This window comes from Tachysurus vachellii, chromosome 7 (genome assembly GCF_030014155.1).
Source record: "Tachysurus vachellii isolate PV-2020 chromosome 7, HZAU_Pvac_v1, whole genome shotgun sequence".
NCBI lineage: Eukaryota > Metazoa > Chordata > Actinopteri > Siluriformes > Bagridae > Tachysurus > Tachysurus vachellii.
Window position 1 is genome coordinate 11,006,723 of NC_083466.1, and position 14,541 is coordinate 11,021,263.

Genomic DNA, 14,541 nt, shown 5'->3' on the forward strand with positions numbered 1-14,541 from the left:
AAAAATAAATAATAATAATAATAGGAACATCAAGTAAGATAACCGTGAGAGAAATAACATAACAGCACTAATCTCAATCTGCTTTAGCATTGGTTTGTTGTACTTGAAGATACTATATCTTATAAAATAAAGGATTGAGTTGAAACTACAACTTGCATTTAGTATGAAGACATGCCACTTGAATTTTCAAGTGGCAATTTTCAAGAATTTTCTCCTCAACCACTTGATGATCTATTATTCACATTCAGTTAGAGCATCTAGTCATGCTGGCAAAATCCAGATCACAACACAGTATTCAGTATAGAACATGGAAACATGCACTTATTGGTTTAAGATCTGACTTGCGAGCATAATACCAGGTAAAATAGTAGCTTTCGGATAATCAAAATGAACACCAAAGAAACAATAATGAAAAATTAAAATGTATGTGTAACTGTTGTGCTTATTTTGCTCAACCACAAAATGCAAAGCATTTTCCTAACACAGCTCATAAGCACAACAGTTACACATTACACATTTTAATTTTTCATTATTGTTTCTTTGGTGCTCATTTTTGAAAAGCATTTGTTGTCACTAAATGCGATGCCTGTAAAACTACATATAAGGTCAAGCAGGGCTGGAAACAGAGGGCTGGAAACAATAAATGACAAGTAAACAGTAAGAGAAAAAACAAGAAGGCTAAAGTGGACATTATTTTGACTCACTTCTATGCCAGACTACAAAGCAATACAGCATCTGATAAAGTTCAAATCCAGAGACAAATTACAGTGAGGTAAAAAGAACATGGTGTGACATGGGAATAGATCAGAATAAAGATCTACACTATAGCCAAGTGATCATGGATATTAAAAGCATCCCACAAGGAAACAGCTATTTTAAATTTGTTTAAGTATACTGTATATAGCATAAAAGGATGCTGTGGAACTGATTTATGAGGCAATTTTGTTCTCCTAAAAATCATAACAATCTTTAAACATTTTTTCTTTCATAAAAGAATGACTAGTTTTTTTTTGTCATAAATTATGAGTTTGTGTTTCTTTATTGTTTTATATTCCTTAAATAATGTGAATAGTCTAAAACAAATGGTTTTCACAACATGTTCTTGATAGCACATTAGCCTGACATAGTGAACTAGCATGAGTATGTGCTTTTGATAGACACTTTTATTTATTTTTTTGCTAAAAGAGTGCAGAAAACCATGCAAATTATGCTTTGAAGTTCTTCAAGTTAAAGTTTACATTAGTTACCAAAGTTATGAGATTTTCATAAATTTATTTGGTTCTCCAAAACCGTTATGTAGGGTTCATGAAGAGGGTGGAAAATAAAAGGGAAGTGAGAAGTGCAGGCTAATCTAAGTCATTAATAGACAAACACTCTACAACAGTATATGTTTTACATAGTTGTGCTTTAATTTCTTTAAACAATCTTCTGCATACTTTTGAGCATTCATATTATTATGGCATTTTTGTTGAGGAAAAACATAAGAGTTGAAATAGTATTCTGCACTGCATATCTCTGTGGCCTTTTAATTGTGACGCGCACACACACACACACACACACACACACAAAGTGGAACCCCCAAGCTATACTCTCATCAAGAAAATAATAACCTACAGTCAATATTAAAGCCCATGCTGGCTTCTACTGGATGCTCCATCATGTTCTACAGGCTTTAATGTCCTTATAGGGGTTCACTCAGCAAAGGCTGCCCAGTTTTGATGTCCAGCTTGGGGGTTGTTTGCCAGGCAGCAGCCCCCCTCCAGGTTTCCTGATCTTTTCCAGCCATTTCCTTCTTCATAATTAATTCAGTCTGTGGGCAGCCACCACTTAATTCATATTGTTCTTCTTATGTAGAAGATCTCAGATCCCACAGTTGATTGTGTGATGAAAGCTAATGACTAGTTTATATGAAGTTAGTTTTATCACAAGGGCAATTTTCTCTCAAATTTAATGTGGGATTCATGTTCACATCAGACAGCCTACTTGCTTATTTACTCCCACATATGGAAACTATTAGCCTATAGTCACACAGCAAGTAGCTGGTGAGAACGAGGTTGTGTGTTTGTTTACCTGCCAAATTAATTAATGCACGTAACCTTTGACAAATTTACTTAAGTCCTATAATATCTGTGACTGGTATAACATTGCTTGAGAAGAAGATGAATAGAAAATTGACTATATAAACACGACCTATTAATATAGTCACTCTGACGCCGAATCAATATTTTTCTTTCAGTTACAGACAGAGTGGAACTAAGTTCTAAGACCTGTCACAATAATGAAAAGGGAAAAATTGTGAGGACAAATTTGTATGGTATAAGAGCTTCTTCAAACACAGTCATAAAAGTTGAAGAAAAATATAGCCAAAATACAGAGTTGACAAACACTGAACTAGAATGTGAACTGAATTCCAATGAAACTGAGGGGAAAATGGATATGGAGCTAAACATTTTGAGTAGTACACATTCTTTGAAAATGAGATGGGGTCTATTCCATGTTCTGGGACTTCTCCTTTCGGTTTGGATCCTTTCTCACGGTCTCACTCAGCCTCCCAAAATATGACAGGAAGTCGAGTGGTCTCATAATGGTAGAAGAGGTCAGGCATGAAGGGTGGAGGGGCAACAGTGTGTTTGTTTAGAGTGTGTGCATGTGGGTGTCTATGTGTGTGTGTGTGCGTTTGTATAAAAGGCTATGTGAGTAAGAGATCCTCATTTTCTCATTACTCCCTATTTTTAGCTTTTCCGGTTTTCCAGCTGAGATTCTTCCAGTGCACCATAAATACCAAAACATTAGCAACACTCCACATTTAACTCATAGTCCAAGTTACCGGAATATAACGTAGTATAATTATGTATTAGCACATATAATATAAAGGAACATAAATTTAAACAAATGTATCATCGTAGCATTTAAGTCATTGTAAACTGTTTTTAGGGCCATCTAACAGAAATATCATAAGGTTAACCAATCTAACAATTTATAGAACTCTACACAGACCCTGGAGCTGTGAGGTGGCAACAGTGCTCGCTGCACAACCATGCCACCCTAAATATAAATGTTACTGTAATTGTAAGAGGTAATTAGGTTGTTGTCCTTTCACTGCTCCCTGTTTGGGGTCATCACAGTGGCTCATCTGATCCACATATTTGATTTTGGCAAAGGTTTTAAGCCAAATGCCCTTCCATCCAAATTTATTCAGGCTTGGCACCGGTACTGAGAGTTAAACACTTAGTTGTTGGGTTGTTAACCTGCCTGGGAATCAAACCTGGGCCACGGCAATGGAAGTGCAGGATCCTACCTTTGTACTTAATTGGTGATTATATAAAAATTATAATATAATCACATCACATTACACCCATTTCCAATTTTAAAATGCGTCACATATGACTTTAATTGTTGCAGCTTCAATAATTAATGGAACTACTCTTTAGAGGATACTGTGTAGGATGTAAGCAATTTTTTCCATGGGGCGTTTCAGAGTGTCCTCTTAGTCATCCGCATTCTCACTGACAGAGAAGCATGAGAAAGTCCACTTTGTGACTATATTTGAACATCCTCTTGACTATAACAGTAGCTTGCACACTTTAAAAGATCATGCTGTATGCAGACACCACAGAGCAAAAAGATCCAGACCAGAAGGACATAAGTTTAAGAATGACTTAGAGCTTCAGGCTGTAGGCCATTTCGCCTGGCCCTAACAGACACCCATACTTCCTTAAAAGGAAATAAACATTGAGGTTGACATGAATAAAGAATATGGTATGAAAGGCTAACATTTCCCCCAACAACAACAACAAAACCTTCCCTAAGTATCAGAGATTTTAGGGACATTGAAAATCTCTGACACTAAGATAGAATTTAGGGAATTGTTTATGTTTCAATAAATTGTACTAATGGCAAGATGAAAGTACACACATATAATTTAAAAAAATGCCCTTGAATATGGATAGATGTGTGAAAGGAAAAGATAAATAAACAAAAAAGAACAGCAGCTTTCCCATCACTGTGTTCTTTTGTAAAAGCAGAGAATCCTCTACAGTGTAATCTGGCCAATACTTGTGACTATTTTTCAAGACGGCACCTCCGACACCACAAACATAAATCTGATAGTTATATTTGCATAGTCATGATGAAAATTTTAGGCTGGATTGAGGTGAAGTTTTCCTAAGACAGCTCTTGAAGACTTTTTACTAATTGGGTAAAATGAAATCAGTGTGGGACTGGAATTGTATCATTAAGTTCTAATGTGGTTCATAATGTATGATTATGAATGAATTAATGACTATGATTAGCATTATGATTATTTTTAATCACACTATTCTAGAGAACATAGAAGTTGTTTTGATGATCTGGTGGTGAATTTGCATATAACATAATATAACATATATATGTTAAAAGATTATTAATAAAAAATTCTTCACTTTTACTAGCTCTTACATTATCTTTACTCTGTGCACTTTGCTCCTCTAGCACTCAATTAAAAATCTTATATGGTAATGTTAAGAGCGCAGGATTTCTTTGCTCATGTGCAGGTGTAGTGTGAGGCTGCTGTCAGTCGACTCTGTTTGTCCCCCGAGAGAGCTGTGAGATCTGCAGCGCATTCCAGTGACTTAACACACGTCTCTTTAAATGTATTGTCCTCTGCTTGATGTATTGCTTTGTTTGTATTTCCTCATTTGTAAGTGACTTGTAAGTTATGACAAAACAAGCACAAAGAAAAACAGAGTGTACAAATGAATAACTGTGTGCACTTTCTAACTAATGCAAATGTGTACAAGAATGTGTCCATTAATGTTCCAATACACACCTCACAGCTGGATTAGCTCAGTCTGGCCTCTTTAAGCATTACTTCCTCAAGATAGTTCTTAAAATGACATCTATGAATCATTCATTTGGTGAGATAGTATATGTTGTACTGCACTGACAATTCACAGCACACCCACTGAATTATTTATATACGTTACCCACGAGATCAAAGATGAAAAGCGTGTAGATGGGGTAGATGTTGACGTGTGTGTGGTGAAGCGAGAGGCTAGAGCAGGCTGGATCATAAAGTGAACCTAAAGTGGACTTTGAAAAAGCTGCATTCAGCTTCACAGGTAAAGAAGTGCCCATAGCAGATATAGCTTTGAAAGGCAATTTCAGAATATGTTGATTGAACCCCGTCATGAATTATGGATTGTATATAGAGGGGAAAGAGGTTAAAAACTCTAGTATAGAGTTTCCTGGAAGAACCAAGGTTTATACACAAGCCTTTAATCAGATTTTTAAAGCCTTATGAAGCAGTAGAGTAAGAGCTGGTATTAAAATGGAAACATTTATTCAAAAAAGTTCCTTCTCTCCTTGTTGCTCCATAGCAAAAAAGAATTATCACTACTTTTTGTTATATGAAGACTAATAGCGGCAGCAGCAGCCTTTATTTGTCACATATACATTACATTCATACATGTTCATATTGTTTTGCATATCCCAGAAAGCTAGAAAGCTGTTTCTCAGTTGAGTCACCACTGTCCTAAGATGATTTTCAACAGATAACACATACATCTGAAGGAGATTTAATCAAGATGCATGATGAGCAAATAAGCGCATATAATTGTAAAGGCTGTGCTTACAAATTAGTATGCCTTAGATCTCTATTGAGTTTACATCCTAATATAGAAACAGTATGTTATATTTGGAACATTAAACATATACACATTGTCTCTGGGATTAAAAACATACCTCACTAAAAATTGTGGGTCTCAAGATCATCCTGGAGGATTTTTAAAGTATAATGTTAATCTCCATTAATTTGGATATGGACACCTTATTTAAATCATTTAACAAATGTGCAAATTTACACATCTGGTCACAAAATACTACATAATCATTTGCCTTTTTTTGTAGAAAAAGTTTTTTTTGTAGAAAAAGTTTTTTTTCCCCTTTCAGAAATGTGTATATGCCCCTTGTGGGTCATGTCTTAGCAGCATATACTGTAAGGTGAATTTATTTCCTGGGAAGGAGGTTCATATCCCAAAGGTCACTGCAATACTTATATTGCAAAGAATGATAACATCAGGTAAATGGAAACCCAAACAACCCAAAAACTGAAAATGCTGAAAAGATCATTTTCATGTTACATGAAAGAAACACAAGAAGGATGGTTAAGATGGCATTTCAGGGTGCCATACCAAACTCTTAAGAGCACCATTATCATTGGTGAGGTAAAGTTAGGTAAACATTTGATAACATGCAGCTCATACGGTACGTATCACTATATAGATTCGTACTGAGCCATAACAATTTTTAAACCATGTTGTCGGGTGACAGCACGTTATGTGTTCTGGAAATCCAGCTTTTAATGAAGACAGCCATAAAATAGTCACTTTCACTATATGAAATATTAAACACTCATTTTTTTTTTTTACCACAAATTATTACTTCACAAAGATCCAGTGGTGTTCAAGAAGAAGTGAGGCAGCTGATTTGCAATTTAAAGTCAGTTCTTTTGTGCTGCATTTTATATCAAGGATAAAGACTGACAGATCTGTAATGTCACAGTCGAGCAGTCTATCATATGGACTATTGCACTTCCAGACACCTCTCACAATTCCTCTCTAAGAAAATGCATAGAATACATTTCTTCATACTGGACTGTCACAGATATATGTCGTATAAGAAAGGTGATACAGATTACAGAGAAGGATGCCAAGTATTATAGCTCATGAGACTAAAAAAGTGTATGAATGTGATGATATTTTATGAGCAATCAAATATTGAACCACTATCTCTGCTTGTGTAGAATAGTTGATTCCAGGAAACCTTGATAGGCTATAGATAAAAGGCTGAGAAAATGTCAGAATAGGTAGGAAGGTGTTTTGCTGTGTTTTGTACTACAGACTGTTCCAGAATCTGCTCTACTGTCTCCATGATTACCTCTACTTAGATATTAAAACAGTATTTGTAAAAATTCATTATGCGGAATTCTTAAATCCTGTTGGTTTTGAAAAAGGTATTCATTTCATAAAACAGACTACTGATTTAATTGGTTGAGATGCATTCCAAGAGTATCTACATAACAGTTAGGCAGAATACAATGCACTTTATGATTGTTCAAATAAATAGTCATTTCCAAAAATGTGCAAGCTAAAACTTCCTCTTTTTCACAGATATATTATATTATATTATATTATATTATATTATATTATATTATATTATATTATATTATATTATATTATATTGATCAGGAGACAATGCTTGGCACAATGGAAACTAAAGTAATAACCATAGACAGTTGGTCAGTTTTGTGCTGTGTGGAACTCCATAACACTCACTCACTTTCAGTAACCACATTATCTTGGTCAGGATTGTAGAGCCTGTCCTGAAAAAGATTTTGTGAAACAAAAATTGTGGTTGTCACAATAAACATTCATTGCATTTGCATCCACCTACTTTTTCGGACACATAGGTAATCCACCTACTTGCATGTTTTTAGTTGATGAAAGGAAAACAGAGAATTTGGGGGAACCCGCAGTAAGTACATGGACAGAAAATTCACACAGACACACAGAATTCACACAGAATTAGGAGGAATGTGGTCACATAGACTCTATTCACCAGAATCCCATAGCGCAAAATACAAGCACAAGGCAATTAAACCAATGACAAATCCTTGTGTGACGGGACAGGCAGGCATTGTTTCTGCATGTTACTGTCATCTGGTGTGAATCTTTTGAGTGTCAAATGCAGGACCCTTTGGAAGAAGTGCCCCAGATATACAAAATACATAAAATTCATGCTGAGTAGCCCTGAATAGCAATTGTACCACAGTAGCGGAGGCATTTTGTGTTCAGGTGCTGATGTGCCTCTGGGACTAGATAGAAAAGCAGGAATGGAAACATTATCGCTTTCCAATAAGATCCTATTCCCTGTGCTTTGAATGATAAAGTGAAACAATATGAGAGATGTGATTAATGCCATTATTTATTGCCATCTTCAGTGTAAAATGGAGTCACAGTGCACTCCATCTGGGTTATATAAATAACCCTCATCCATGGATTAAGTATCTGGTTTTATTTAATAATATATCAAGCTGCCAGAACCCCATTGCTAGTCAAATTGCTCAAATTGCTTCTAAAACCTATCTATCTATCTATCTATCTATCTATCTATCTATCTATCTATCTATCTATCTATCTATCTATCTATCTAAAAACATGATGATTTTTTTCTTTTTTTTTTAAATAAAGTCAAGTCCTTACACATGAGTCCTTACCTGAGTGAAGCATTCACTATTTAATATTCACTATTAAAATAAATGGCATAATATATTTGGCCATGCATTTGTTTCATATTTAGAGGGGTTCAACTTTGGCTAAAAGTACAGTATTTTGTTTATGCTTTTCAAGTTTCTGAAATACTTGCCAGTCTGTTCTGAGGCTGTGTGTGCTCAGAGTCTCTTGAGGTCAATGGAATTACTACCCATGTCCTATAACCCTGTGGTCTTTTCCTCATATCTGCATGACAACTAATATGGCTCCTAGTGACTCCTTTTCCTTTGTATTTGTGGCTTGGCATCCGTTCAATTTCACTTAGTATGAACATTTCAAAATGTAATACTTAGTAAGAATACGCCATTGTTTATCTCATCTGGTTTTTATATGTGCAGGCTGCACACACTGAAGCATTAAAACAATGGCTCAGATACCTCTCTGGAAACCACTTTATTTCATTATCGTATTTCCTGAGAAGCTGATGGCCATTTAAGTTGTTTTGTGTCTGTATCACATTTATGTGACAGATGTAGCATCAACTGTCTGGTTAAGTGCACATTGAAGCCAAAGATAATGAAAGCACTAACAAAACCCTTTACATGTTTAAACAAATAAACATGGCAGCAACTGAATGGCTGAATACTTATACTTTTTATGTAACCATTTTACAAGAAAGTCCTTGGAATTCAGACTGAACTACAAGACTGACAGCAGCATATCTGACAGGGAACATCGTCTGATATATATACATATACATTTTCCAAAGAGTCTGATACGGCCTAAGCTCCTTGGAATGTGTGTTTAAAGCCTGATGGAAATAGCTTGCGATTTACGATACATATCATCAGTTTATTGTGAAATTCAAGCACAAAAGAGACATGATAGAGTAATGTGGACAGCACAGAGACTGTCAAAATACATGCTGCTTTAGAGATGAAGTTAACCTGTCACCAAACACAATTTCAGTGTGCTAAAATACTGCACATTACATTATACACTGTACAATAAGGCAGAAACAGCAACCAACTTTTTAAGGTTTGTAGTACCATAACACAGTCATTTGAAAAGGTCCGTTAAAAGCAGTCACCATGCCTCTTATTCCATCAAATTACCATCGGATTACAGATGAATACCACTGAGCAGTCTAGTTATATGTTTGGACACGTTTCCTGTTGGGATGCTGATGAGTACCTAATGATAAACTGCCTCTTTGTTCTGTGCAATGGTAAAGGGTGATGTACTGAAAATGAGCAAGCTCACAGCAAGACTCTGATCATGATCTGCTCAAGCATCTGCTTCTCAAATTAGCAACATGAACATGTGACAAGAGAACAAAACACACTTATATCAATTGTGTTAAAGTGACATTTACATTTACTGCATTTGGCAGACTTTGAGGTAAGTTGGAGCTGGTCCATTTTTTGCTTTGTAGGCTAGCATCAGTGTATTGAATTTGATGCATGCAGCTACCAGAAGCCAGTAGAGGGATCGCAGCAGGGGGGGTGATATGCGAGAACGTAGGCAGGTTGAAAACAAGTTGTGCAGCTGCGTTACGGATCATTTGCAGAGGACGAATTGCCTTCATAGGTAGAAAGGCAATGCGAAAAAGTGAGAAAGGCAATGTGACTCAAGGAACAGTCACGTAATTATAAAGTGATTTATTCAGTTGTTAAAGATAAGCAGATTAACCGTTTCACCAATTTTCCAGATTTTTACAGAACCTTAGAGAGCTGCTAGAGTTTTTCACATCTGAATGAACAAATGAACCAGTACACTCACTCTGCAGGCCAATGCTTTATCAGGGACTATTGCTCAGACTGTTGCTGCATTAGTCCAGCACGCCAAAAAGGCTGATTAAAACATTAAAATCCATGCTGATTTTCTGGAATGATGGCATTTATCTTTTGCAAAAATATATCAGTTTTATACGACTGCCAATGTTTGTGTATAAAGAGGGACTTGAAGGGCAGGGAATGCCATTCAGGGAATTAATGCAGGGAAGGCAGTTGTACAAAATAAAGATTGGCACACCAAAGTCTCACACGCCGAAGCAAAAGCTCACAACTGAAGATTGTGAGCAAACAGTAAGAGTTACAAACGTAACAGTAAGTGTCTCTGGTTGTGTTAAAATCTACAGCTGCTGGCAATGGCAGATGTGAGCAAAACCACTGCTCCAAGAATTAATGAAGAGCTTCTCAGCCTCCAGCTGCCTGCTGAAAAGAGATTCCTCATCGATGTCCGTCTACTCCTCACCCTATTTAGTTTTCATTCTAATCAAGGAATTTTACTGAAGGATGGGAGAAATAAATAAATTATGAGATGGAACAGCAGAAATAGGTGAAAGTACAGTATGTACACAGCTGGTAAAGAACAAGGTAAAAAAAAGGGAATGTTCTTAAAAACCTAAACAACACTATGGCAGATGAAATACAGTGGTAATGAAAGAAAGCAGTCTTGTAGATCTCATTCGAACCAGTATGGGGTACTGAAGTCTAATACAGTATAGCTGATATTATTAGAGACCATCAATACTGATACTAGTATTGTTTCATTATTTTGCTTGTTTACTCATAGGCCTAGTTTTACAAATGCTTCAAAACCCCCATCTGATATCATGTCATAATACGTCTTGTGAAATGGCAAAATGAATGGCAAAATAAAAAAGAAATGGCAAACTGGAAAAGCAAACTGTGCTCTGTGAAATTATCAAAAGGATATACTACAGCATTTTCCTTCGATGCAAGAAACCTGATAAATGTTATGTTGTTTAAACATTATCTTTTATAGAAAGTGAGCCAACCTGAGCCACAGAGTTATATTAGCAAGCTTGGTCTTTAAAATAAGAACACAGTACCATGAACTGTGTGCAAACAAAGGTATTCATGATCATGGTGCAGTAAAGTGACCATGCAGAGAAAGTGTAGCACCGAGACACACATACAGTACGTCCTCGCACCAGAGTGTACACTTTGATCCTATGTCAGGGTCATAAGTTAAAATCTCAGGTTAAGTGTCAGTATTTCTTTCAAATTGTTCCAAAATACATGTAGTCATACTTACTGTGAAAACATTAAATGCATCCTGAGAGCCAACATTATTCCTCAGGGATCATAATGCTCAACTTTTGGCATAAAACACACACTGTCAAATTTTGTCTCATACGCTTATGTCACCCAAACAAATCCCATCTCATGACTTGCCACATTCTGTTCTCAGCAAGTGGGAAAATGAAATTACATTCAAGCATTATAGAAAACAAGTCTTATCTTGTAAGAAACAGGAGCAGTTAGAGAAAAGTGAGATCCCTGATTTATCTTACAATACAGTCCCCCCACAAAAATATTGTGTCACCAACTTGTAATATCTTCATCAAGCTGGTGACACAATGACATCACAAATCTGTTGCTTTCTTCTTTTATGATCTTTCTACAGGTTTTTACCACAGTTTTTGGTTGTTTTTAGTAGGTTCTCACTTTCTCTTCTTCAGAAAGTCATGCATGCCATTTTTGTACATTCAGTTGAGACTTTAAGTGCATGTTATCGTTTATATTACATTTTAGATAGTGACAATGAGGTGATAGAATTATTTGCTCTCTTTTCCTTTTGTATATAAACTAGACCATTTCAATGGGTAACTTGAGGTTTTGAAAACATTCTGATGTTATACTTCTGTTGGTGAAAAATCTGAAGATACACCAAGTACACAAATACACAAAGAAAATCTGAAAATGAAACACCAGTTTGCTGTCTACTGATTCATCATTGTAAGAGCAGTGAAAGTTGTTCAGTGTTGCTACAGTACCTGTAAAAGCTGTAGAAATCTGTTAGGATATTTTGCAGTGTTTAGCAGCTTGCTAGTTTTGCATGAAATGCTAACCATGTTACAAATATTTTTTTGAAAATTATATTACTTACTTGGTCTAAGAAAATATTTTTATTGGTGTCAAATTTAATCCAGTGGAAAAAAAAAACTTGTTCTCTTACTATTACTGGAATACTCTGGCCCAGTTAATATTTAGAGATTGCAACCAAACCCATCACCCTTGCTCACAAATTTCACTCCAAGCCATTACTGTAAATTGGCAAGCTTTGGTCTGGAAATATTTCATGCTTTATGTTGAATGACATTCATGAGGTACATTTGAAAGATCTGCTGAGATAAATCTCAATGTGGTAGAAATACTTAACTAAAGGGATATAACCATTAAATTAAATATATAAACATTTGCATGAAAAAAAAATCTAATGCATTTTTGTGTTTCTTGGAATGTTTCAGTAAATAGATCTCCCCTATTAGGCTAGGTATATACAGAGATACTTGTGATAGACTACAAATTAAAACTTAAAATTCTGTATGAAACAGTTTAAACCTGTCTTTATTAGAAACATATCATGAAAGAGTCAGTTGGCAAACTAGGAGGATTAGGAGTTCCATTCACCTTCCAATCATGCACAAATGAATCAGAGTTCAGAATCAATGCCAGTCAAGAGTTTATCATAACATCAACCTATTACAACATCACTTTCAAGTCATAAGGTACTTATTCATAATAACGTGCAATTTCACTCTAAAAGATCAATGGAGGCATCAATGGATTATTAAAGTGCAGACATAGAGACAGCAATCATTTTCTATCACACTGAGTGTCATCAAAGAAAATCACTGCCATTAGTAATAATAATAAATAGATTTAAAGCATCATCAGCTGAAGTATCATACAATCTATGAAGCTGGTTCTTTTGAAAGACATTTATATACTGTATCTGTCTTTAAAAAGGGGTTTGCCTGATTTATTTCCCCATAGATCATTTTTATTAAAGCACATGCTGGGTTTTTTTATACACCAGCATCAGAAGTGAAGCTGGAAACAAAGGAAATGATGTCTATATATGTACAAAATTCAACTGGACTCACAGTTTACGATTTTGTTGTGTTTTGCTTGCTCAAAATAGTAACAAAATTTTGACAAAATAATTCACTGCTGAACATAGACACCACAAAACAGGCACAAATTCCTTTTTTTTATCATTCATTCATCTTCTACCGCTTATCCGAACTACCTCGGGTCACGGGGAGCCTGTGCCTATCTCAGGCGTCATTGGGCATCAAGGCAGGATACACCCTGGACAGAGTGCCAACCCATCGCAGGGCACACACACACACACACTACGGACAATTTTCCAGAAATGCCAATCAACCTACCATGCATGTCTTTGGACCGGGGGAGGAAACCGGAGTACCCGGAGGAAACCCCCGAGGCACGGGGAGAACATGCAAACTCCACACACACAAGGCTGAGGTGGGAACCGAACCCCGACCCTGGAGGTGTGAGAAGAACATGCTAACCACTAAGCCACCGTGCCCCCCATTTTTTTATCAATTCTGATAAAAAGAGTTAAAAGGAAATTGTACAGGTCAGGTCTTGATAACACATGTTGTGTTTGTGTACTGGATAAAAGGGTTCAGTATAAATGCTTGGCCAAAGGGTAACTTGTTTCTAATCGCTAAAAGGGGATAGAGTGAATGGGTGTTTGAAGTGTGCATGTAAAAACATGACAGGAGGGACATTTTAACACAATCAAGGAGTTCATCCCAGTTTTTCTAAACTTTTTTTTGACAGGCATATGGTGCACTGTTGTTAATGATGTCAGTCCAACAATCATTTCTGCAAACATTTTAGGTTATCTATATCTATTATTTGTTACTACTTTAAAAACACCAAATTGTGTTTGAGGGACTACACGATTCAGCTAAATGTATATTTTTAGTCAATACACAGCTGCAGTACTTCCTAATCTCCAAGTGGTCAAGGTTAACCTCACACCAATGTGTGAGACACAAAAACAAACAGGAAAAAAAATTAAAAATCCTGCACCACATAGAGAAATGCACATCAATAGTCAGTGAAGCATACAGTGAAGCATACATAGCATACTAGGAAGTATATGTGGGGTCTTTGACCACTGTGGCATAAATATGTGTGCTGATCTGAGGGCATTGATCTGACCCTGAAGTGGAAACTTCCACCAGAGAGGTCTGTATGTAAACACATAAAAATGACAGTCATACAGTAGCACTGCAATAGGGTTCCATCATTCAGTATATTTGTCTTTAGCTGATTCAGAGATTTATTGAATAATCCTCGTTGCATAATCATCATGGTTTTCTATTGAACTTTTTTTTTAACGTGCTTTTTATCCTAATGTCCGTGAAAAATAGACCAGCAACTGGCAAACATACAATATATTAGATCTGTGTTCTGATATTTCTTTTCTTTTGTAAAATCAA